We start from the raw sequence: 24,541 nt of genomic DNA on the forward strand, positions 1-24,541 counted from the left end.
TCTGGCAAGTAGCCCAAGTATTAAGTTCAATACACAAACATAAAGTCCTATCTAAATCCCCTAAATGGCTGGGGAGGCTTCTTTATTAAAGCCAACTTTCAACACAGACAATTGCAGGAAACATGTCACAGCATAATATAATACCTCAGCCTTCTCATTGTCTGTTGTTACCAGCCTGCCTGCATGGCTTGCTGTAGCAGAAATGCTCAGTCGTGGCCTGAAGCAGTGATTGAGCACCTGGTGGGAAGGCAGGGACCACTCAGAGAAGCTCAGATGCATGCAGTGTACTGAGTGACCAGAGGGGTGGAGCCAGGATTCACCCCTTCCCAGACCTCGTTGAAGGGCTGACAGTGGAGGCAAAAGCATTTTGCTGGAGTTCTCTGTGTGTGTGTGAGGCTTTCTGAATGTAAGCAGAGTTTTTCCACTATTTTTATGTCTACAGCTGTTGTATTTGAGCAAGTCCTTACTTGTTGCAGACTATGGCTTTGCTACTGTGTTGTTATTGCTGTATGTTCTATTGCATTATGCTTGCTAAGAAGAGTTGCACTCTCAGCCTTGCTTCTTCTAGTTTAGGTGCCCCTAGAAGCCTTTCTTGTTTTTCTTTGCCCTTTTAGCTAGTTTTAGCTGGGCCTTAGCCTTCTTGACCCTATCCCTGTACAGCCCAGGGGCACTGCTGTACTCCTCCCAGGGTATTTCTTGTTGCTTCTACAGCCTGTGTGTTTTCTTCTTCTGTGGTTTGACTACCAGGTCCTGGTTCATCCACATAAGCCTCTTGCCTTCCTTTTTTGACTTCTTACTCTTGGGGGATTCTTATGCCCTGCAGAAAGCTTACTTAATGATCTTATAGCTCTAGTCCTTGAGGACAGATTCCTAGAGCATTTTGTTGAGTGACTCCCTGAAGAGCTGGAAGCAGGCTTTACTAAAATTAAGCTTTCTGATTTTGCTTTTTGTCTCATATTCCCAAAGAGTGTGAACTCCATTGCATGGTCACTGGAGCCCAGGTAGCTTCCAGTTTTGATGCTGCCAATAGGCTCACCAATGTTGGTAAGCAACATATTCAGCATTGCATTCCCCAGTGAGGTTATATATTACCTGGTTCAGAAAGCTGTCCTCTCTACACCTTAGGAGCCTCTTGCATTGCCTACAGCTTACCATGCTCCTTTTCCAGTAGATGTCAGAGGGGTACGAGGCCCCTAACAGAATGAAACCTGCAATCTTAATGCCTCCTGTAGCTGGAGGAAGAAGGCTCCATCAACTGGCTCCACTGTATCCGCTATAGGCTGCCTGATCAAAAGTGTTTTTATATGTTATTTCTAGCTTAATTCACTTAATGTATTACCAAAAAAACCTGTATTCTCATTATAACAGTAGGATCTTTTTAATTGCATTCATACAATACTAATGCTAACATAGAGCAAGTTGAGAACTATACCTTCTCCTTGCTTGAGTTTGCCCCTATGTGCCTATCTTGTTTCAGGCAATGCTTTCTACTTCTCTTTGCATACAATGTCAAGAAACTTGTTCTAATGTGTGGTACAGAATTTTTTATTTTTTTTTAAACCAAAAGTCATCCGAATATTTCTTTTACCTTAGTCAGTAACCCTGATACTTACAAATATAACTTTCTGTGTAAATAACTCTTCAAGGCTGACTGAAACATACTGGGCACTGCAGAAAATTGCCCAAAAGTTCAACTGGTGCAGGTTCCTCTTCCAGGCCGTCAGATTAGCGCAAATAGTTTTTGACATCTAATACATTCATTGATTTGTGCCTTAGAACAGAGGGTTACTGCTCATCTATATAGAAGGCATATCACATGAACATTCAAAGCCAGGAACGCTGTAGGATTACATAGATTCATTGATATAGATGTACAGTAAACCAAGGTAAGCCTGCAAAATGAATTATGTTGAATTGTGGGGTAGGTTATGAAGAGCTGTACCAACCATACATGTCCAGCCCCAAATTTTGGGGATGAACTCACAGGCCAGGCTGATGAGTCAGCAGCTGTTAGAGATTTGTTACCTAATGCCATGAAACACTTTCCAAATTACAGCAGCATCCACTAGTACCAGGATAATTCCATAAAATTTCCACTTAATGCATGTTAATTGGATTATTACTTCAAAGACATGCTCACTGCCCTCACGTTAACAACAGTTCTCTCTAATTGTTATTAGAGTAACTCCCATACAAATTAATGATTAGGCCATTAAGGCTCTGCAGTTGAATTGCCATTAATTCTTACATTTGAGTTAGATACTGAAAGAGCTTTATGAAAGGAAATTCCCTGAAGTATTACTGAATTTCTTCATTCGCATACATACATCAAATGTCTGTTAAGCTTTTTTAAACTGCTGAGTTTTTCATCTGCTTCTTTTATCAAATGTTACATTGAAATTATTCATTGTCATCTAGAAAGCTATATATAAACTCTTTTTTAATTTCACCTATTGGTAGGCAGTGATCTCTTTCACCATTGCTGATATAACATCATGTAACAGACATTGCATACAGGCTTAACATCAGACTAGGTCAACATTTTGGAGGCACTCCTGCTCCATTTAATAGCATTAAAAGCATTCTGTAGCTTTTGTGGCACTGGGGCATTCTAGATGCCTAGAATCTCAAAGTCAACACCGTTTTTCAAAGGGAATTAACTTTGTCACAACTCAAATGTGAATTAATATCTTAAAATGCAATATGAATTAAGGATTGAATTCCTAAATTACATGAATGTGCTGTTGTTATAAGGTAGAAAGTCTTTACTAGGCATTAAACGTACTTATCAGGCAACCATTTACACATTCCATAGTAAGACACTCATCCAAAAACAAGAACAGCTTACATGTGTGTGTTTGGTCCCAAGCTCCTCATAGCTCCTTCAGACTGAGCTTTCTAATTTATTTTCCCTATTATTGAAAATGTAATGCTGAGAAAACTGAGAAACTGGAGACCTTTCTCTTCATCCCTTTATTCTGTTTTTTTTTCTAATGTTTTAAATCATCTGTGTGTAGTGAATAACATTGCTAACATTACTGAGCACACTTGAAAACACTATTGTTTTCAAGTTTTGACATTACAAAAATTAGAACTTGCTAGAAATATGCAGCTGTGCTGCTGAAACCAATATCCATTAATTTTACAGGCAGAATACCCATGAACTAGAACATATAAAAGATGCATAGCACTGAATATGATTACTACATGCTTTGGTACAGAAGCAATAAAGACATCTTTGGCATTAATCTAAGTCATCCTACTGCTCACAGTAGTAGAGATGCATCATTTGATATTGGGACCTTCAACACAGATATTGAAATTACCCAGCTGATCTAATCAGAAACATTCAGCAACTCCTTCACAAATGAAGAGTGGTAGCAATCAGCACTTTCTGCTGCTTTTTGAGAAGAACTTTTACACATGGATTGCCTAGCAATGTGATTTCAGATTAGCACTGCTCACAGGCATGTGTAACCATAACTAAGTGGGTCAATCAGTAAACAGCATGTATGGCTTACCAGATGAGGAATGCTCAGCAGCCTGCAGGACCAAGCATTAAACATGTAGGCTACCTACAGCAGCCAGACAGATGTGCCTTGTAATCTGTAACTACACACAAGTAAAGCAGCACAGCCACAAAGCATAAATAGGAAAAATAACTGCTTCTATTTGGATGACACCAGAATATATTCATCTGTGGTTAGATAGTTTACTCACATGTTTAACAAAATGACCTCAGAAGACTATGTAATTCCGACAGAGTCAACAAGTTCAGTGCCAAGGGAATGTGTTCCTGTCACTGGTTTGATTGTAATTACTATTTTAATGTTTCACTTCTTCCCTTTGACTCCCTTCCTGGAGGACACCAGCTGAAACACACTGTGGGTTCCATATTCTTTTAGCCAGATAGCTACAGCATTGTCATTAACTGTTCTTCACGACCTAAGAGAAACTTAGTTCTGTTGCTAGAGAAAAAAATCTTGCTTCTGCTGGATGCATCTCAGGAGTCTGGATGGATGCAATGGGTCATGATTTGGTGGCTGTACATGATTTTTTTTTTTATAAGTGTTCTTACACAGAAATTATGTTAAACGTCTTGGAGAAAAACAAAATGCTCTTGGTTAAGAAAAGCGATCGTAGAGTCATTTGATTTGGAAGGGACTTTTAAAGCACCATCTAGTCCAACTTCCCTGGAATGAATAGGGACACCTACAGCTTGATAAGAGTGCTCACAGCCTAGTCCAGCCTGGCCTTGAATTCTTCAAGGATGGGCTTCCACCATGTCTCTGGACAACCTGTGCCAGTGCCTCATCACCCTCAATGTAAAAAGCTGTAAGCTATTTCTCCTTGTCCTGTCCCCACAGATGTTGCTTGAAAGTCTGTCCCCTTTCTTCCTATTAGCCCCTCTTAAGATACTGAAAGGCTGCTCTCAGGTCTCCCCAAAGCCTTCTCTTCTTTGTGCTGAGCAGCCCCAGCTCTCTCAGCACGTCCTTTTAGGAGAGTTGTTCCATCCCTCGGATCCTTTTTGTAGCCCTCCTCTGGACTTCAACAGGTCCATGTCTAACTCCGCTACTCCCTTAACATCTATGGCACAGCCTTAAGAACAATTTCCTGTGCAATCAGTAACTAGCTAGCAATACAGCTTCAGATAATTGTGGAAGGTCACATCATTTTCCTTACTTGACTGCATTGTCCTTCCTAAACGTGGTTTGTCTTTCTGAAATTAATTCACTTTGGCTTTATAATAATGATAATCACTGAAGTGTGAGTCCATTGCCAGAGATGAAGTTGTAGTTGGAACATTTGTGCATAGAAACATAATGATCCTTATCTGATGTCATAGGGATCCCTTATCCTTCACAGGATGGTGCATGATGGGGAGACCTTGTTATGAGCAAACTTTTAAGTTGAGCAAATTGCCATTTTCAAATTGATCTTATTTAAAGGAATCATTCTTATGTGCTAAAGAGAACAATTTTTTGAAGCAAAGGCACAGTACACGTCTAAATAGATTAATTGATTAATTGATACTAGAAATCAGTGTGCTAGAACCTTGTTCAACAGAGCTCCTTCCACAATAGCTCATAAGGCAGTGGAGCATCCATGTGCTCATATGATTAGATGTGTGTGCTGAGTGGCAGGGACTGGGCTGTGTGCTCGGGGTCCTTCAGGTTGAATGTCACTGTAGAGGAGGTAAAGGAGACCCTCTGATGCCACTGCGCATCCCTGTGTGAGGAAACGAGATGTAATGGTCCTGTGTATCAAATACATCTTCAGACTAGCTGCTGTTGTGGTACTGAGTTAACTGTTCTAACTGTACTGTTCAGTTAATATCAGCTGTCTCACTCAGATCTGCCTTACAATAGTGCTTTTCTGCTCATCACCCACAATAAATGAATGTCCTAAGAATTACCTGACCTTTTTCGTGTCTTGCATCTATACACATATCCTAACATTAAAGCCTTCCTTACATGAGGAATTGAAGAGGTTTTCTGGAAAATACTGACTTCTTACTGACAGCAGCTTAGTTCTGCAGCCAGCAGTTGGGCATTGCATAGCTGTGTCTGCCTCTAAAGCTTACCTTGTTGGTGGATCTGGTCTCTGCTATTTTGTGACTGATGTGTATCTGCCCTGTGCAGCCAGTGGGGAAACATAGATCCCTGCTTGGAAGAAAAGGGTGGGAAGCAGGGAAAGGCTCAGAGCAAATCTGCTATGGAAAACTTTTTGGTTTTTCACTCATTTTAAAGGAAACACAGGAAGAATCTTTCTTTTTGTTGATCTTCTAATTGGTTCTTCTCAGTGGGAGTCCAGCATGTATCTTTTCAATAAAGGCTTTTCTTTCATACAGATCTTACCCGTATAAATTAATTTCCTTATCTATTACCCACCTGTAACAAACTAATCTAAAGCTTCTGCAATTAAAGACTAGTTAGACCCTTGTACTACGTGTTGCATGACTCAGCTGAAGTTCTGCAGTAACGTTTTTGCCTGGAGTGATAAAGGATTTCATAATTTGATGGCATTTCTGTATCTACTGTCAGACTGCTGTGATCTATTTGCACATAGAAGAATTATATTGAGAAAACTCTCAATGAGCATCAGGCTGTAAGGGAGCAAAATGTAGTGCGTTATGTGTAAAATAATGAGTGTATTTTATTTTGATTCTGAAAATGTCAGTGTGGTGGGGAGAAAAGGAGAACTGAATAGGTCTCTGCATCACCCACAAGAAATGTGATTTAGCCCACCCCTGTGCCACTTCTCCCACAGCCACAACTTGTTATTTGCTGGTGAATGACTTCACAGATCTACCAGAGGAAAAAAAAAAAAAAAAACACCTACTTGAAGATTTGTAGATCCAGCTTGAAAATTCATTTCCATTGAAACAATGCAAATGGAACTTGAGTATTCTGGAATGACTTTATTCTAAGTAATAATAGTAAAAATTTTAAGTGTCCAAAAACAAAAAGCTGAAGTTGGATTTGTTGAATCTTTAGCTGTGTTCACTTCATGTATCTTCAAATGTGATGCTAACATATAATTGTCTTAAACTCACACTGACACTATTAGGGATAGGAGCCTAACTGCATAACCTCGGTGGGACTTAGGCTTCTGAATCAGTGTTCTTCATATCACAAATCCATTGGTGTACAACCCAAGAGAGAATTCCATCTTTTTTTGTCGAAGCACTATGTAATGTAAAATACATTCGTTGGAGTTAACCTTTAATAGTAAGAGTCCCCAGTGCTTGAAGAGGATGTACCTGGGACCTTGTTTAACCAAATGTCTGAAAGGCTGAGGAAAAACACTTCGGTCCTTTCTGGATCTGTGAGTATTGCAGAGACATTTGCTATTATTATAATTTACAAAACTGATTGGATTGCAGCCTGTTTAGTTTCATGGGCTTTCCCAGTTCTTGAAGCCTTTTTGATTTTCTGCATAGTGACATGAGAAGTGCCTTGGGCAGAATGCCCTTGTAGTGTGCCTTAATGATGAATTTCCATAATGGCTTCAAAGGAGAGGATTTAGGTACAGCATTCAAATCTGGGAAAACTCCCTGCAAAACTGCCAGTAGCTGTCAGTTATAAATATTCTGGTTTTTTGGTGGCAATAAGAAATCTGTCAGTGACAAAGCAAACAAATGATGGTAGATTGGCTTCTGGTATTACGAAATTTGTATCTCTGTTCTAAGTGCACTAGGAAGTTTCTTGGAGCAGTTCCTTCTGAGAAGGAAGCTTTTTTAAAGGAAAAAAAGAGCTTGATGAACAAAACGTCAGCTGAAAAGAGTCCCAAGAATGGGACATTGATATCTTTTTTTATCTTAACTATAAAAAATGGTTCGTAAAGTGTTCTATCCAGCCACAACAATGTTTATTCTAATCACTGTCTGAAGAAAATAAATGGGAGGCTACCAAAGAAAACTAATATGGAGAATAGATTCTTTCTTCAGGGAAGAAAAGGTTTTGATTATGATTAAAGGTGCTTTTACTGGCTGAGTTTTTAAGTAGGTGTAATTTCTAATTACTTCAATTATCTCATCAGGATTATGAAGCTAGAGCTATTTTAATCACACGTATAATTAAAAAAATTAATTTTCAAGATGCATTACAAAGCTTATAAGAAAGTTATAGTTCTCTTGTAGTTATGGAGTCAAAGTTTAATGTCAGAAGAACAACTAGATAGAATAAGAAGTTGGGAACACGGGTTTATCAGTTGAAGAAACCTGTTTTTCAAGGAGTAAATGCCTGTACTCTATAGCCTTTAAGAATGGACCAATCCCATTCTGATTTCTATAATTTACTGCTTCAGAAAGTTGTGTGCCAGTTCCTTACACAAAGAAGTACCTCCTGGTTACATTCTCCAAAAATACATCTGCTTACCTTGCTGCACACAGCTTACCTTGATGCACACTCATGCTGCAAAGCCTGCAGTGAGCAGGCACTGACAGATTCCAGCCTGCCACCTTGGGAGTTCAATTGTTCTTTATGCATCAGAGACCTTTTCCTTCTGATATTCTGAGAAGCGATGTCTGATACAGCTCTGCAACATCCAGGTTGTTTAGCCACAGTCTTTAAGAAGCATTACACTGCGATTAACTATAGAAGAACACTTACATGATTTCACAACCACCACCTCTAGCCAGCTGAAACCGAGCTTTGCTTATACAGTTCAGAAAGTGACAGTAAAAGGGAGGGAGGGGGACATTCTGTTTCATTTACAGCCAAGCAGAAGCAGCTCTATTATAGAACAGTCTGAACTCCCCAGTCCGTAGTCTGCTAGAACAAATCTGATGTCATATTCACAGTACAGATTGCTTCTAAGAATTTTAATTTGAAGTATGAAGTCCATAACGTGAAGCTTAAAAAGTAGAATGCGTAGCTGTTTGTTGTATTTGGATTTACCCGGAGTGCTGCATTCAGCTTTGGAGCATCAGCAGAAGGACATGGAGATGTTGGAGCAGGTTTAGAGAAGGTTAAGAGGATGCTCAGAGGACTGGAGCATCCCTGCCATAGTGATGTTGAGAGTTAGTCTTTAGAATGGAGGTCTCAGGGGAGACCCTGTAGTGGCCTTTGGTATTTCAAAGAAGCCTGTATGAATGCTGGAGAAGGGCTCTGTTAGAGAGTGTAGTGATAGGACAAGGGGTAACTGCCTCAATCTAAAAGAAGGTAGATTCTGATTGAATGTAAGGAAGAAGTGATTTACTCAGAGGGCAGTGAGGCACTGGCACAAGTTGCTCAGAGAAGATACGGATGCTCATCACTGGAAGTGAAGGCCAAGTTGGATGGGGCTTTGGGCAGCCTGGTCTATGGTAGGTGTCCATGCTCTTAGCAGAGGTGGAGATGGAACTAAGTGGTTGGTCTTTAAGGTCTCTTTCAACCCAAACGCTTCCGTCATTCCAACTGCTGCTTCTGCTGCTAGCTAAGCTGAAAAACAAAATAATCAGTTGCTACCATCAACAGGCGGGATGTAACTGAAACTGATACATTAATTCTGAAGTTTCTGTAAAAAAACAAAACAAAACAAAAAAAAAACAACTCATGTTTACGTTGATCATTAAAGAATTCATTACAATTGATGACACTTCCATGAAAAGCAAACAATTGCATTGGCTAGACTAAGACTTTCATAGACTTTCATAGGAAAATAATACCATTAGAGTTAGAAGGGACTTTTAAAGGTCACCTAGTCCAACTCCCCAGCAACAAACAGGGACACCTACAGCTCTGTCAAGTGCTCAGTGTCTGATCAGTCTGACCTGAATATCTCCAAGGATGGGGCATCCACCACATCTTAGGGCAATCTGTGCCAGTGCTTCATCACCCTTACTGTAAAAACTTCCTACTTATATCCAAATTACACCTCCAGTCCTTGAGTTTGAAACATTTTGCCTTGTCCTGTCCCAACAGACCCTGATAAAGAGACTGTTCTCTTCTTACAGACCTGCTGTGATTTTCCAAGTGTCATTGAGGGGGGCTTCATGACTATGTCAGCCAATTCCCTCTGGACTCTGTGATGCATCTCACTGGGGCAAATAGACTTACAGATGTTTGTTTTCCTCAGATGTCACTCATCCACATCTTTGCTTACAGCAGGAGGGGCATTGCTCCCCCAGTTTCCACCAAACATTCATAGACCGCAAGAGTAATTACTGGGTTTTTGCTAATTTTAGGTAGATCTGCAGAGGAAGAAAAACATTAATCCCTCTTTTAATGGAATCCATTGAACGGCTTGTATTTGCCTGAGTCTTAATGAATTGATTTCAAGAAAAGTGATTCCCAGTGCATGACAATGTTCTATTGATTCTGATGCTGGCATATAAAACTTGTAACACTTCTCTGTACACATGGAAATCCACACTTCAAATGAAGATTCAACAATTTACACGGTAATCTCAAGTGAATTAAGCTGGTCTTAGAAAAAATTTAAATCTCAGCTGACTTCTTTCTCCATGGCAGGATTCATGCTGTGCAGTACTCCAAAATGCCAATTAATATTTCCCTTTTAATTAGTTTATTCTTATCCATTAGAATTATGCCAAATGATTCTTAACCACCTGTCCTGAATGCCTGTGGCTTGCAAGGAACGAAAACTAAAATTACTGGGGACAGTGCTTTAAGTGCTTCCCTATGATTTTATAAGCATGCTGGTCTATCTGTGGCTTCTTGAAACAGGTATAACTCACTTCTGATCATTGATTTCACAGCACAGAAGATGCTACTACAGAGTAGGATAACTTCATTTTGCATTTTTAATAGAGGAGTTTTGTTGTTTTCTTGTTTGGGGACATTCTTTCAACTGCAGGGAAAGGCTTGCTTTAATAAATAATGATACAGAGGGCCAGCTGGAAGTGTGAGATTTGGCATTTTTTGGTGAGGAAAGTTGTTAACCTTTGGCTAAAACCAACACAGACAATAGTATATTCTGTTAAATATACTTCATAAGAAACCCCTCTTCCTCAGTTTAACAGGTAAGAAAGATGTGGAAATCAGTCTAAGGTCATACATTTCATACTGAGGTTAAACATCAAGATACAGAATCTTGCTGTCAGTATAGATTTCATGAAGTTTTAATCTGGGAGATCATTTCATGCAATGTGACAGATAAGGAGAGGCTCAGGGGGCCTCTACTAGTTTGTGTATGCCAGTAAGAACTAAAAAATGCTTCTTTCTAAAGTTTGCAGAAGTAGAATAAGTTGATAAAGTAATAAGCACAGTCTCACATTCCTGAACTTGTGCTAGGGAGTGTGCATGCTATTAGCAGCAATACCAAAGGATTATTTATGATTTCTAAGTTACTGCCAAACAAATCAATTAACGGCCGATTTCTTTTTCCACTTTGTCACTCTATTATAACAGAAGTCCTCTAATTGTTTTTATAGACTGAAACTAAGTCAATAAATGTTTTTATTGACCTGTGGGGAGTTCAATATGCGGTTAACATTAAAGTGGATGGCTTCTGGGGAGCTCTGAGAAGTGACTGAGTTCTATAAAATGGATAGATAAATGTTGCAGGTTGTGAAGTGCTAGCAAAGATTTAAAAAGATTTAGTCTGCTGTGTCTTGACTCTTCTTTCTTATCCCTCTATCATGCTTTTTTAGCCCAAAGGATAGGGATTTTCAATTCAGTATTTGTCATTAACTCTTATGGAGGAAGTGAGCTTGTCAAGTGTGACAGCTAATGGTAGTTTGGTCGTTAGGTTCTGAGGATACTAATCTCTGGGTCACTTTGGGAACCGATAGCTGCAGGGCAAACTCTCTCAAATCAGGCTTTTCTCTGGAGACAGCATTGATCTAGAATTGAAGCTCAGGGCAAACTACTGAAACAAGTATTCCACTGGACAGAAGTGAAAGTATTGCTGATTCCTTCCTACGGAGCACAGTACTTAGGAAAAGCACAAGAAACCGAACAAGAATTTCTAATGTCATGGTAACAAATTTTCTGGCGTGAGCTGACTTCGATGAGTAATGAGTGGAGATGCACCTTGGAGAAATGGGCAGCAGATTTGGAAAATAAAATGGACAGCAGAATGTCTTTATGCTGCCTTTATCTTAGCTTGTGGCCTAGCCTGCACCAAGATGCATCATTAAGCTTGTGCCTCTGATAGGGTATACAAGAAAGGCTGTAGTGTTATTGTTGGCTTAGAAACATGGAGTAATAGTAAATACAGCTTTACAGATCTTTACTTGAAGCTTCATCTAATGTAGCTTAAAGATAACAATTGCTTCAAGTACCACAACTAGAGACTGTTATCTCAGCTGGATTCTGCAAAACTGAAAGGGAACAAGGCAAACATTCAAAATTAAAATCAGTACATCACGTGGCCACCGGAACTCAGTACGGCAAAAAATGCAGTTTTTCAAGATTTTCTCTTTTCAGTATGCCAAGATCTCAATGAAGCCCTTGTTTTTTAAGCTTCATTATGACTTTCTGCTACATACCTACAAATTGCTGTCACAGGCAGTGGTGCTGTCCAACATTATTGGCGCTTTAAGCATTATATCTTAGAGCTCAAGTAACAATACAACCTGTTATGAAATAGTAACTTCAAGCTAATGTGCAATATTTTGAAGATTAGTTCTGAAAAAAAATCAATGTTTATTGTTAAAGTACAACTCATTTCATGCATGCCGTATATATTTCTCTATTTCTGACTAGCGAGGATGAATTCCAAAGAACAGCTCAAATTGATTTTATTACTGACAGCAACAGTGGGGAAATAACCTGTGCCAGGACTATTCTGCACAAGCAGTCATGGAAGATCCAGTTTTGCTTCCATTATAACTTTGGTGCTCCTGAAACTTCAAGCGGTACTTTCTGCTGGAGGCTGCACTCAGAGTTTACTAAGCCACTGGAAAAATGCCTGAAGCATGGCTGTTATGCCTTTTTACCCCTCTTTTTTGGCCTCAGCATGTCTCTTCTGAAGATAGAAGTGAAATATTTTATCCCCATTAGCATGGAAGAGTTACTTCTAATTTGAAGGAAATACTGAAACGTGATTTCTAGCAGTCTGTAAAATGAGAGCCCGTTTCATCTCAGATGAGAGGGATTTCTCCTATTTTAACTGCTTTGGTGAAGGAGAGAAGAAAGGTCAAGGGCAACCAGTCCACGGCAGGGGGTTGCAACTGAGTGGTCATTAAGGTCCCTTCCAAAGCAACTATTCTGTAATTCTATGATTAAAAGTACTGCGTTGAACATTTAGATCTGGAATCCATGAAGGACCAGTACAGCTTCCTCCTCTGCAAGACACCGTATGGAAAGTTAACTACTGTCACCAGCTTTTCACAACTGGTGCCTCGGCCCGTCTGCCATAATAGCTTTTACACTGGAGGCACTGAGTGACCTCAGTGGCTTGCTAGCTAGAGATGTGCCTGAAGCCTGTTTCCAGCAGCTGTCTGTGTGCAGAATGACTTCTTAGGGAACTAATGTTTTTTGGTTTCTGTTTAAAGCAGCTCTCGATGGTTCTTTAAGTCAATGCTCATGTAAGGAAGATCATCAAAGAATCATAGACCGGTTCACGAATCATAAAATTCTAAGTTTTTCCAAGTTTCCACAGAATAAACTTGGTATATCCAAGAACTTCATCCACACATAGGTTCCTCTTAGCACTTTCAAAATATTTACTTGACTGAGTAGAGATTACTTGCTACATTTTGGGTAGCTGGGGTGGTGTCAAATGTTGAATATAATTCAGAACAGAGCTTAAAAACATTTGCCATGTAACAAGGTACTGTGGTAAGATACGGTCACACTGCTTGAAAATAAGAGTTTAATTTAACCTTTATAGGGTTCTTGCATGCTATTAAATGCAAACATACATTTCTAATCAATTTAAAGTGTGCTGTGGGATAAGTATTTACTGAGCAACTACTGAAGTGACTGTTTACATCAATTTTTAGTATTGAATATGAAATAACAATTGATAATCGAAATGCAAAAACCATCCTATTTAAAATTGGTGAATGAATGCTTTCCAAAAATGTGCATCAGAACTTTTCATATCCTGGTGTTTTGAACCTAATCCCGTTCACTTCAGTTAGTTTAGAGAAGAGGAAGGACTATGGCTTATGGCTAATTTAATCAAATAGTGAGATTTCTTTCTTGCCTTACCTGCTGCAGATAAATTTATAGGAGGGATACGATGCTTAATTAACCCCATAATTCTTACATATGGATTAATTAGCATATAAATTAGGGTTTCTTCTGTATTGTGTGGAATAGGCTACAGCATCAAACATAATTTATTCTTCTGCACCTAAGATTTCTGCTTGATTGCTTTAATATGGAAGTATTAGGTCTGTTGTCTGCCTTGTGTACTCTCTACACAGCACTACACCTGACAAACAGCATTTCGGAATGTTCAGAGAACGAACAATGTCCTGATTGCTGTGTGACAGAAATGGAAGTTGTAGGTAAAGACATCTAACAGAAGGAAACCATCAGAGATACATGTACCCTTAAGCTTCTGGTATTAACTTACTCTAGGCTTCTGATCACTCCTCTTTGTGATAGACTGGAGATGTCTAAAGTAAAAGGCTTAAATGAAAATCATAGAAAGTAGAACAGAATTGTACTGTGGTTTGCAGCTCCACAAAGTGTCTTTTTCAACCTAACCCTTGAAATAACCCTATTTACCTTTGAAACAAAAGGTGAGATCACAGCCCCCCGAGACTCCTGTGCTCTTGTATACAGCTCAGTGAGAATATACACAGAAATAAATGCTTCCATTTCTTCTTCTTGGAGCAAATCAACTTGCAGTATATAGCAGTAAGTTGCTGAACGTCCAGACCCAAACTGAGTGATGTCCTCTCTCTGAAGGCTGTCTGTACTGAGCTATGAGTCCACAGACTATGTAGGTCTCTCCAAAAGTAACGCCTCCTATTTATTTCCATGTGAACTACAACAGATACTTAAGGCACAATAACACTATTTACAGAGCATATTTGCAGCTGCAAAACACTATTTTTCTACATAGTCAGTGCTACTAGCTGCGCATTTTCACCAGTGCTGAACAGGAGCCTGTGTGACATGGTCGTGCAAATCTGCCCCAGCAGAGGTGAACACTGTGTCTGCTGAAATGCTCTTCCCATCCCTTGCTGTGCTACATTCACTGCTTGGTCTCCATAAGCATTCAGCAAGTGTTGATGAACACCAGTGGGTGCCATTTTTCCCCACATAGAGAAAGTCAGCGACACACCTTTGCTTCTTGTGCTTTTCAAAAACAGGGTTGGTTTTTTTTTTGCAGAAATAACTCGGCTCAAGGGAGAACTATGAGTGCTTTCTTGACAAGCTCTTCCTAATTTAAGAGCGTTTTTCTGGAAATGTGGGAGGTGTATGAGGTGCATGCTGAGAAATATCCATTGCAAAGACAATTCTGTCACTCTGCTGTCCTTTCTAAAATCAGTAGACCAATAGCAGGAATCTGCATCTTACAAACATTCTTGTTAGAAATTTGTCCTGTAAGATATGAATACTGTAACTTATTCCAGTCTACTCCTAGCTTACACAAAGTTAAGAACTTTGAGCCTAAAGCTATCAGATCATGGAAACTCTGGTTATGTTTTGGTTATAGTAGAATTATGTAGTAAATTATCCTTGGGACTCATGGCAGAAATCTGTGCTCTGCGTTTCCAACAGTGAGGAGGAGAAGCCGTGATCTGCATTAGTTGGATGGCTTTCAGTTAGAGAGTTTCATGAGTAGAGGTCTGTGACTAGCTGAGTCTCCAGTCAGTTCTTACTAACTTACATTGGTGTGTGTATAGCTTTCGAATCACCAACTTTCAGATGAGATGATGAAATTTAGTTGATTTTGTTGCTGTCCTGCAAATGAATATTTTTCTTTTGTCTTGTTGATGCTATGATAACAAAAATAACTGAAAATACTGAAGAGCATTAAACAGTGCTGATGTTGAGTTGAAATTTTTTATTGTATCTGAAGAATCAGCCTTTCCTAATGCATTATGCATTAACTTTAGGTGGCATCAGACCAATTAAGAAGCAATTTGATGAAAGTATTGTCTAGGAAACAGTGCACTCCCTCCTTAACTACTGGAATGAAATAAGTTAGCAGGCACATATTCAATACTGGTATTTCATCCACTTTTCTGTAACTGATCAAATCCAAGCTGTGAAGCATGGAAAAGCTGAAATTAAGGTATTGTGCAGGAAATCTGCACACAGTATGAAAATACATGTGTGTGTGTGCATAGCACTTCTGATGTAGTTACTATTCTGGAGGCTGACAGAATTGCTTATTACTGCTGACATATCTATTGTGAGTAATTGAAGACAGGGTCTTGGCTAAAATGTAACTCTTTGAACTCAGTTTTTCATACCTGAACATCTGCTTGAGATGGATTTTTTTTGTTTGAGGCTGAATTTGGCAACCTTACTGTTCTGCTAATGTAGTGCAAAGGAAGGAGGAGGGATGCAGATGACAGGAGGACAGAAGAAGGTGAGCAGAGAGAAGGAGCTAATGGAGCAGTGTCTGAACCAGTCATTAAGTTATTCATTCAGATGTGGGGAAGCTAACCTGTGGAACCAAAACATGACAAATCCAGTTTGATTTCTGCAGCTTAATTTTTCTTTAGACTGTGTCTGTCTGCTCAAAGGAGCTACAAAGCTGCCTCAAATAGAGCCCCACAGCAGGGGTTGGAACTAGATGACCTTTAAGGTTTCATCCAACCCAACCATTCTGTGATTCAGTCGATGTTCATGCCAATGTCAGGGAAATCCCAGATGGAGAACAGCTGGCTGGATGATGCCCGAGTTTTACTACTTTCAGGGCTGCTGGAGAATTATTACCAGCTGTTGACTGGAAGCACTTGATTTTCAACCCCTATTTGCAGCTTTGCCCTGAATATAGCTTAGTATTGGGTGTGAGAATTAGGTTAAACTTCTGTCTTGGCATTTTTCTTATCATTGTGTGAATCACAGTACATCATTAAAGACTGAGGAAAAAGTGTGTGTGATTGCTAGTACAGAAGTTGCTATACCATTTCATTAGTGGGGTTAAATTGGTCTAGTACTAGTGAGTTGATGAGGCAGTACCACACAGATGTGTGATGGTTTAAGCTTGATGGATCGGCTAAAGAAACTAGCCTAAGTGAAGAACAGTGGCATATGTTTAATATCTTTATTGATGACCTGGATGAGGGCATTGAGTGCACCCTCAGTAAGTTTGCAGATGACATTGGGAGGAAGTGTTGATGTGCCTGGGGGTAGCAAGGCCCTACAGAGGGATCAGGTGGACAGGTGATTGCTGGGCTGACGCCAGTGGGATGAATTTCCTTAAGGAAATTTAAACTAGAATCGATGAGCAAAAACAATCCTTTGTGCCTGATGCTTGAATCAGAAATTTGGCTGTTGGGAGATCGTGTAAGGCAGTAATGCTGAATCCTCATTTCTAGTATCTTATTTCACTCTCAGTTTGCCATAAGGTACGATGCTTTTAAGGCTGACACAAGCCATTGTCTACTGGAGAAACAAGCTTTTGAAGAATAAAAGGGATAACCAAAAAGGCTAAATTGCACTAGAAGTTTTACCTGGCAATTGCATCTTGCAGTATAAAGTAGCCTTTGTGTTTGTGACTTTATTGCAAGGCTGAAGTAACACCAACATTACAGTGCTTATTATAAAAGCATGGGCAGCTCAACAGTGAAGTGCAGAAATAACAGAGCGTAACTGGAATGAAAACTGTCATAATCTGACACTGCACAAAAATTGCCCAGGAGGAAATAAGGAAACTGAAATCATTGAAAGCACTATGCAGAATGTTGCTTTATGATATACAGCAGTAGGTGGAATTAACTGTCAGGATTTTGCATATCTTCATATTTTGCTTCCAATGTGAGATCAGTCATTCAGACCAGACAGCATTAAATAGCAGCTTAGCTTATTCACCTATTGGTGAACACAGAACATCTACCAACCCCTCCTCACCCAGAAGTAATTCAGATGAACTTTTGCAAAAGGTAAAAGAAAGGGAAACAACTAAGATAAAGAATAAAATATCCACAGATCTGGCCATAATACAAGGATGGGATAGCAGGCGGAAAACAGAGCTGTAAATCTTGTGGCACTCCTGTCTTTTCTGTCCATAATTATTGTGATTTACTGTCTGTTCAGCATATGCAGAGGAATCAGGTAAGGCAGTTAGTGCTGGGGCTTAGGCATTTGAATATTACTTAAGAAAAGCTTTGATCTATTGCAGATTCCTTTATGATACACTCAGGATTCATCACAAATCTTTCTACAGACCTGAGCTGAAACTAAATATACACACATGAAGTAAGTGTTAGCCTTGACCACTTCTTAATCCAACTTTAGATTAAAGTGATGTAACGTCCTGGCACCTGTCAGATGTGTGTTTAAAATGATGGTCAGATGGGATTCCAGCAGTTGCAATGAGCTGTTCTGTTGTGGCAGAATGCTGCCTCAGAGCTAGGGGTGGGGTGGGATGGCTTAGCCACTGGGCTTTTGTCCCATATTGTTTTACCCTCCATAGTTTTTTGTATGTAAACGTGTAAAACAATTCTGCAGGAGATGTGCTGATCCTAACGGACAACATCATTCACTTCTGAAACAAGGGACAAAGTATGGAACTAATGCACTGCATAAGGTGTTGCTTGTCTAATGCAGTGTCCTGTTAGAATGGTTACTGAGATTGTCACATCTGTATAAATGAGAAAATTATCATTTTTCTAAAGCAGGATTTTTTGTGTCTGGAAATGAGTGTAGCTGGATTAAAAGTCTAGTTAGGGAGGTAAAGTATTGTCTTGTTGTGAAACAGCAGAACCTGCTTTCTGTGATGGGATTTGATTCATCTTGACTGAAATATGAACAAGCCTGACTATTTACTTAAAAAGATTGGTCCAAGGTAGAATGGTTTAAAAACTTTGCCATGTAACTCACAGATGGAGAACTTTGCCTCGATTCCCAACAATATAAAGGAACTTTCTTGATATGAGTTATGGGAAGGTAGGGCCATGTCATTTACTTGCTGACCGCTTCTGGATATTACAAGTTAAAACCTGAAGAAAACAAAACAGACTGGTTGTTTTTAATATTTGCTGAAGCAGTTTAAAATATCCCCTGCATCTAGATAATATCACTAGGTACTCATTTTCAAACTGCATACTGTACTTGAAAACTTCAATATAGCAGCAAAACTGATGAAGTGACCCACAAAAACAAGCTGGTTCTGTTTTCTGAAGTTTCTGTTTAGGACAGGAAGCTTTCTTGTGAGGTCAAACGCTGGGATTCATTCTGATGATACTGTGGAAATTCTGAGTAAATTTGCTTAAATTATTTGATCTTGAACTCAAATCAAGTCTCGTCCTGGTGTTCTGTTAGCCCAAATGGACCATAGATATTCTAGCTAAATATTTGTAGGTTCCTCCTCTCTACCAACCCTCTTTCATCCAACATTACTCAGAGTGAGGAGAAAAAAACAAGTAAATGGAAAAGGTAAGTGGAGTTTTCAAAGCGAGGTGCAGTAAGAAGTGCAGCTGGAATTATTTTACTTTGATGAATAAGTTAATGTGGCAGTGAAAAGGAGTCCTGAAAATGTTCCAGCTTCAAATGAAACACATGCCTATCTATGCAGGTTTAGTGATGTCAAGAAGCAGCTCCATGTGTGCCACATGCAAACCAGAAGTTAATTTCTGTTTAGCACAGCCTGTGCATCTAGCTTCAAGCTAGTTTCATAACAGGTATAGATCACAAACTGGGCAGGTCCCCAGAGAAGGGCTCAGAATTCTTGCTGCCTCTACCCTCAGTCTGAAAAACACCCCATACCTCCTCTTTCTGAGAAGAACTATTTCAGTGCTCAGTTCTGCTTAACATAGTCTGAAAGGAAAATGTAAAGAAGAGATGATACCCAGTGCTTTGAGGGGAGAAAAAGGTTCCATAACTTCTGGACTCTGTTTTGGTGACTTATTTAGCTACAGCTGCTGACACTACAGAGAGACCTGTGGTTTTCACTGCATTGCATATCATGCACAGATTAAAACGTTTTAATAAATTTATTCCATGTCCTGGAAGAACAGGGAGGACAGCCTTCTGGCTGGGCCCCTTCATCCCCTTATCTGGGTTGGGCTTTTTGGTATAATTAGACAAGTTCAGTCAACCCACTGGAAAAGAGGTGAGTAAGAAAACTTCTACTCCAGAACTGACAAGCTAATTCCTATTTGTAGGGGAACTGACAGGGCTTGAACTGGTGATGGAGCGCCTGATGAAGGGGCACAGCTGCCCAGGGAGCACAGGCAGATTGTGTGCACTTGTGTTCCCCACATGACCAGAAGGGCTGCACCCAGAGTGGAACCACCATAGGCTTATATAAGGGCCAGCCACTGATAGGAAAGCATTTTTCAGATTTGGGCTGCTTCCTCAGGAGGAGCGCTGCATAGCAAGAAAGCCTCTTCGCCAGCTGGGTGAGTTCAACTCTTTTTCTGTATGTGTCTGTTGGTTTATCTGTGGATACTTTACCTGGTATCATCAGCAACGATTCTGTTTCTTTGTGAGCAGAATGCCCTTGAACTGCATAATAGGATCTGTCCTACAGTATGACTGTAGTACAAGGTAGTACAGCTTATGTTTTAATTATGGTCTCCTGTCCTGTTGCTGCTGTCCTTTGCTAAAAGTTACCTGTTTGGAATGTCGCAGCTTACTTTGATACCCTTTTTCTCAACGGTAGAGAAGCATCAGCACTTATGCTGTTGTTCATCCCAGTATATTTGAGATGTGTCATAACCTGTGTAGGCTTCTGTACTTGCTTTTGCTGTAGAGGGATGTGCAGACCTCAGTTCTGTCACAGCTGTATTTGAGGAGCAGTTCCTTTGTATGTCTCAGCAGTTTTTAGCCCAGCTCTCTTATGGCACGATGGGACCTCCTTCTGAAAATGGAACTGTTCTCCAGCCAGTAATTGGAGGGGCATGAGGATGACTTCGGACCCATCCTGTTGCTGTACCCCTGGAACAGAGTTGTTCTGCAGTGTCCCCCATGTCCCTGTCATCTTGGGCTGGTTTGGGTTATGCACCAGTTTACTGAAGCAAAAACTAATCACAGTAATTAAAGCAGTGCTACCTCTAACACCTACAGTAGTAACAATGAGTTTAAAAGGCTCTGCTCTGTGCTAGTTGATGTGGCTTTAGAGCCATGTTGCGAAGTATGAGTTGGTTCCTGCTTTCCTTCTGTGTCCATCTCATGTTTTGGAGTGGTGTTGATCAACCTGTACAAGTACAGTCTGTATGAATCCATGTAATCAGTTCTGTAGCATTCTGCTTAGAAGGCCAAGGGAAGTCGTAGGCCCAGCTCACTTCCACTGCGTTTCCTCAAGCCATTGTGCCAAGGAAGGCAGAATTGGGTCTTGGCTGCTTTGTTGAGGTGCAGAAGCACATTCAAGTCTGCACCAGCTTTGCTGATACCTGGAAGACCTGCAGCAGTTTGTACTCTTGTGAGCTGCGTATCCTTGGTCATGCCTGTGGCCAAGGTTGGAATAGCTCCAGGAAGAAGTTTGTGGAGAAGAACTAGAGAAGCCAAACTCTCCAGCATTCCCCTTGTAAATGAATCTTGAAACAGCACTGCTCCACCATCTGCCAAATTCCTGAGAAGAGATTCAATATCTTCCCTGAGGGGTACAAATTCAGTATACATAGCTGAGCCACCCGTGACTGTGAAATTAATTCTTTTGTAAGGATCTATGTGGATCCTGGCTCGTGCAAAGCAAGTAGAACAGCCATTCCTGTCCCCATCCTGCTCCCTCCTACCAATTGCGCCAGTGTGTGTATGCAATTCAAGCACCAACATACAAAAAATAAGTCCTGTATTTTAATAACTTGTTTCTGTATTAAGGGCTTTTTGCCAGAAATATGTGGGATGTTATCCTGGGTTCTGTGAAATGGATTTTAAGCAGCTGTTTATATAAAACATGAGTGATGAATTAACTCGTTTCAGTGCACGTTCATCGTACTGCATATCTTAACAGCTTGTTCCAAGAGTGGACCAATACTGCTGTGGGCACTGGAGCAGCAGGGGAGTTTTACATAGTAGAAATATAGGTGCTTATACTGTTGTTTTCATTACAGTGTGAACTCTAGATTATCTCTTCGATGATCAGAATTTCCTTAAACATGGAAAAAAAAACATCTAGATGCAAGCACCTAACATGACAGCCTTTATTTCTTGATGGGATAGGACTGCTGGATGTCAGCGGAAAAAACAATGTGATTGTTTTAGAAAATCTGGTTATTCTTACAGACTGAACAAACAGAATTAGACTCCTGAAATGTTATGCACTTCTGCTTCTGTAGAACTGGACTTTTTGGGCTGGGGAGATCCCTGCTTGACAGTGCTGAATGCTCTTAAATCAGATTGCTGTTCTAACAAGGATCTATTCTCACCAGTGACAGTGGAATTTATCATTAACAACAGTATGACAAGAAAAAACCTGGATATTCAGTTTGGGGACTCTTTTTGTAACTTCTTGTGGATTGTAATCTATCTCCTGTGTGGCCTTCAAAGGTGACATTATTTCAAGTCTCCAGCAGGCAGAATGTACTGTAAGTGGTAAGGAAGAAAATACCACTACTGATCATTCTTGTAAAAACATCTTTCTGAATGTTTAGTCCATTTCTGGTCTAAAAGACAGTTCCTTTTGCTGCACGAGTAAATCAGTCTCGTTTTATGCTCATCTTAATTTGTTGAGACTAATAGCACTGATTCTCTTTGTTACCCTGGTATTTTTACTTGTGTCTGCTAGGTTGTCCTAGATCCTTCTGTAAGCAATAGTGTCATTTACATAAAGGCAGAGCACGACTGAAATGCTATTTTTGACAAAGTATTGAAGAAAGAGCAGCTCCCTGCTTCACTTACTTGAAATCCTGCTTGGAGAATAAGGGAACTGGTAGGTTAGGATAAGTATTGCTCTAAAAAAATATTTTTTAAATTAGGTTGTTACCCATTGTGTCGCCTGGCAGTAAGAAATGTGAGTATCCCATCTGGTTATATGACAGATCCCCTGCCAAAGTAATGGGCTGCAGCTGTAAGTTCTCTGGGAAAGATCACTTCCATAGCTGCCCCAGACATACCTTCTTCCATATACTGCAATCTGAGATTGAAATACGTGAGAAACTATTTGGTATTTAATTGATATATGGTCTCAGGATTCCTGAGATGACTAAGGAGCTTAAGCTTCTATTCTTCGTGCTGAAGAAGGCTCTTGAAAGCTTGCTATTTCATTAATAACATCAGCTTTCACTTGTACTTCTGCACCATGATGATAAAAACATTGATGTGAACTCTCGTTTGAATATTTCTGTGTTTGAATGTGAAAGCTGCTGCATCTTACCTCCAGAATATTTTTTTTATTGCTAGCTATTAGCCTAAAGTCTTTCAAAGAAAAATGCGTGGTAACAGATTGACTGGCCAGCAGTAGTCTATTCCAACTGTGCAACAGCATATTCTACAATGCTGGTGTCCCATGGGAGCTGCAACAATATTCCTATTGTGTTCTGCTCAAATATGTCTCCCCATTCCCAGGCTCTTTGCTGGAGGGCTGAGCAGGAGAGGTCGTGCAGCTGTGAAAGGAACAGCAGCCAAATTTCATTCTGTGCTTGAGCTGATTCAACTGCTGCTGCCTTCCCAGTACTCAGCCTCTGGCTCCGAGGCCTGTTTGTTCAAGTGGTAATTCCTGGATACCTTGAAAGCCCTTTATTGTGTGGATGGAAACGTATTAGACCAAGTGATGTTTCGGAACAGCTGAAAGCTGATCAGCAGCATAAGCCTTTATTGGCCCTACCAATTCTCCACAAAGCCACAGCAAAGTATGAAGCTGCTTTTCAGAAATCTCCAGTATAACCCACTACAAGAAGAGCCTTTATCTTAACTCATTGAAAACAAACAAAACCCACCAAACTTTTTCTCTGATTCCTCACGTCTCTGGAGCTTGAAGAGAAGGTCAGTACTTTCCTTGACCTGCTGAGATCACTTGCCCTGCTCGGTAGCTTTTTCTGCCAGGTGAGACCTTTCTCCATTTTTGTTAACCTTTGAGTCTCTTTAGCTGCCCCGCAGCTGTAATCCTTCAGCTGCTCACCAAAGTGAATAGTTTGGGGAGGATAAAAACAAAGGAACCTTTGGTAGTATCCTTTTCTTATAAGCACCCTGAAGAATCTGTTGCTGTCAATGCATACAAGGTTCTCACTGTTACTTCCTGCTGGTGGACCTCACTGAGTGCCGTACAGAAATTACTAAAACTAGGGCATAATGCAAAATAAAGACTAAATATCCAGAGGTTTCCTTTTCTGTGGAAGAAAGGATCCATTCTGTGTGCACACTGAGTGCAGGTTTGCTGCCAAGCAGGTGGGCACAGCAGTTGGCTGAACAGTCCCTTCTCCATGCTGGGTCTTAACCTGCTTGGCAGCTTTGGTCAAGCTGTCACCCTTTCTGGAGGAACAGAAGTACCTTCCAGAGTACAATTAATCCTCTTTTTTTTTTTTCTTGGAACCAATCAATCCTAGCCATAAAAAAGAAATTTGACATCAAAGTCCAGATCTTAATGCTACTTAAGCCTCTGACTCAGCGCAGTACATGCTTTTAACTGCTATTGCAATCAGAATAGCAGGTAGTAGCACTTCCTAAACTTCACACTTCTGATTTGTATTGATTTTTTAAATTCAGATTACAAAGAATAAAACAGCTGTAGTTTTTCTAGAGTAGAACATCATACCAAAATCAAATCAAGAAAAAGGTTCTAGCTCCCTGCTGACATCTGGAAGTGCAATAGGTACAGAAAAACTGCCAGAATCACAAGGACCATGTTTAGAAAACTGAGTTGCTCTGCTATATTACTATTCCAGGGAGAAAGCAGAAGGGTACACAAAATGAGCAAGGGATGCTTGCAAAACATTTGGGTTGAGTAGTAACAAGTCCCATGGAGAACTTGCTGTGTTCTTCTCTGGAATTCAGCTGTGCTGGGAATTGTCACTCTGTACAAACACCTGAACTCCATTTTTAAGTAATGAAATAGCATTTTGCTTCCAGCATAA

General features: G+C 40.1%; 1 long non-coding RNA gene across 1 annotated transcript; it reads left to right on the top strand.

Moving 5' to 3' along the window:
* Nucleotides 1-379: 379 nt before the first annotated feature.
* Nucleotides 380-1,501, top strand: LOC128081882 (uncharacterized). The gene is made up of 3 exons (XR_008207440.1): nucleotides 380-406; nucleotides 967-1,044; nucleotides 1,169-1,501. It is a non-coding gene; the product is annotated as an uncharacterized LOC128081882 (long non-coding RNA).
* Nucleotides 1,502-24,541: the final 23,040 nt, after the last annotated feature.

The sequence above is a fragment of the Tympanuchus pallidicinctus genome, unplaced genomic scaffold (assembly GCF_026119805.1).
Source record: "Tympanuchus pallidicinctus isolate F22 unplaced genomic scaffold, pur_lepc_1.0 scaffold22, whole genome shotgun sequence".
Classification (NCBI taxonomy): Eukaryota; Metazoa; Chordata; class Aves; order Galliformes; family Phasianidae; genus Tympanuchus; species Tympanuchus pallidicinctus.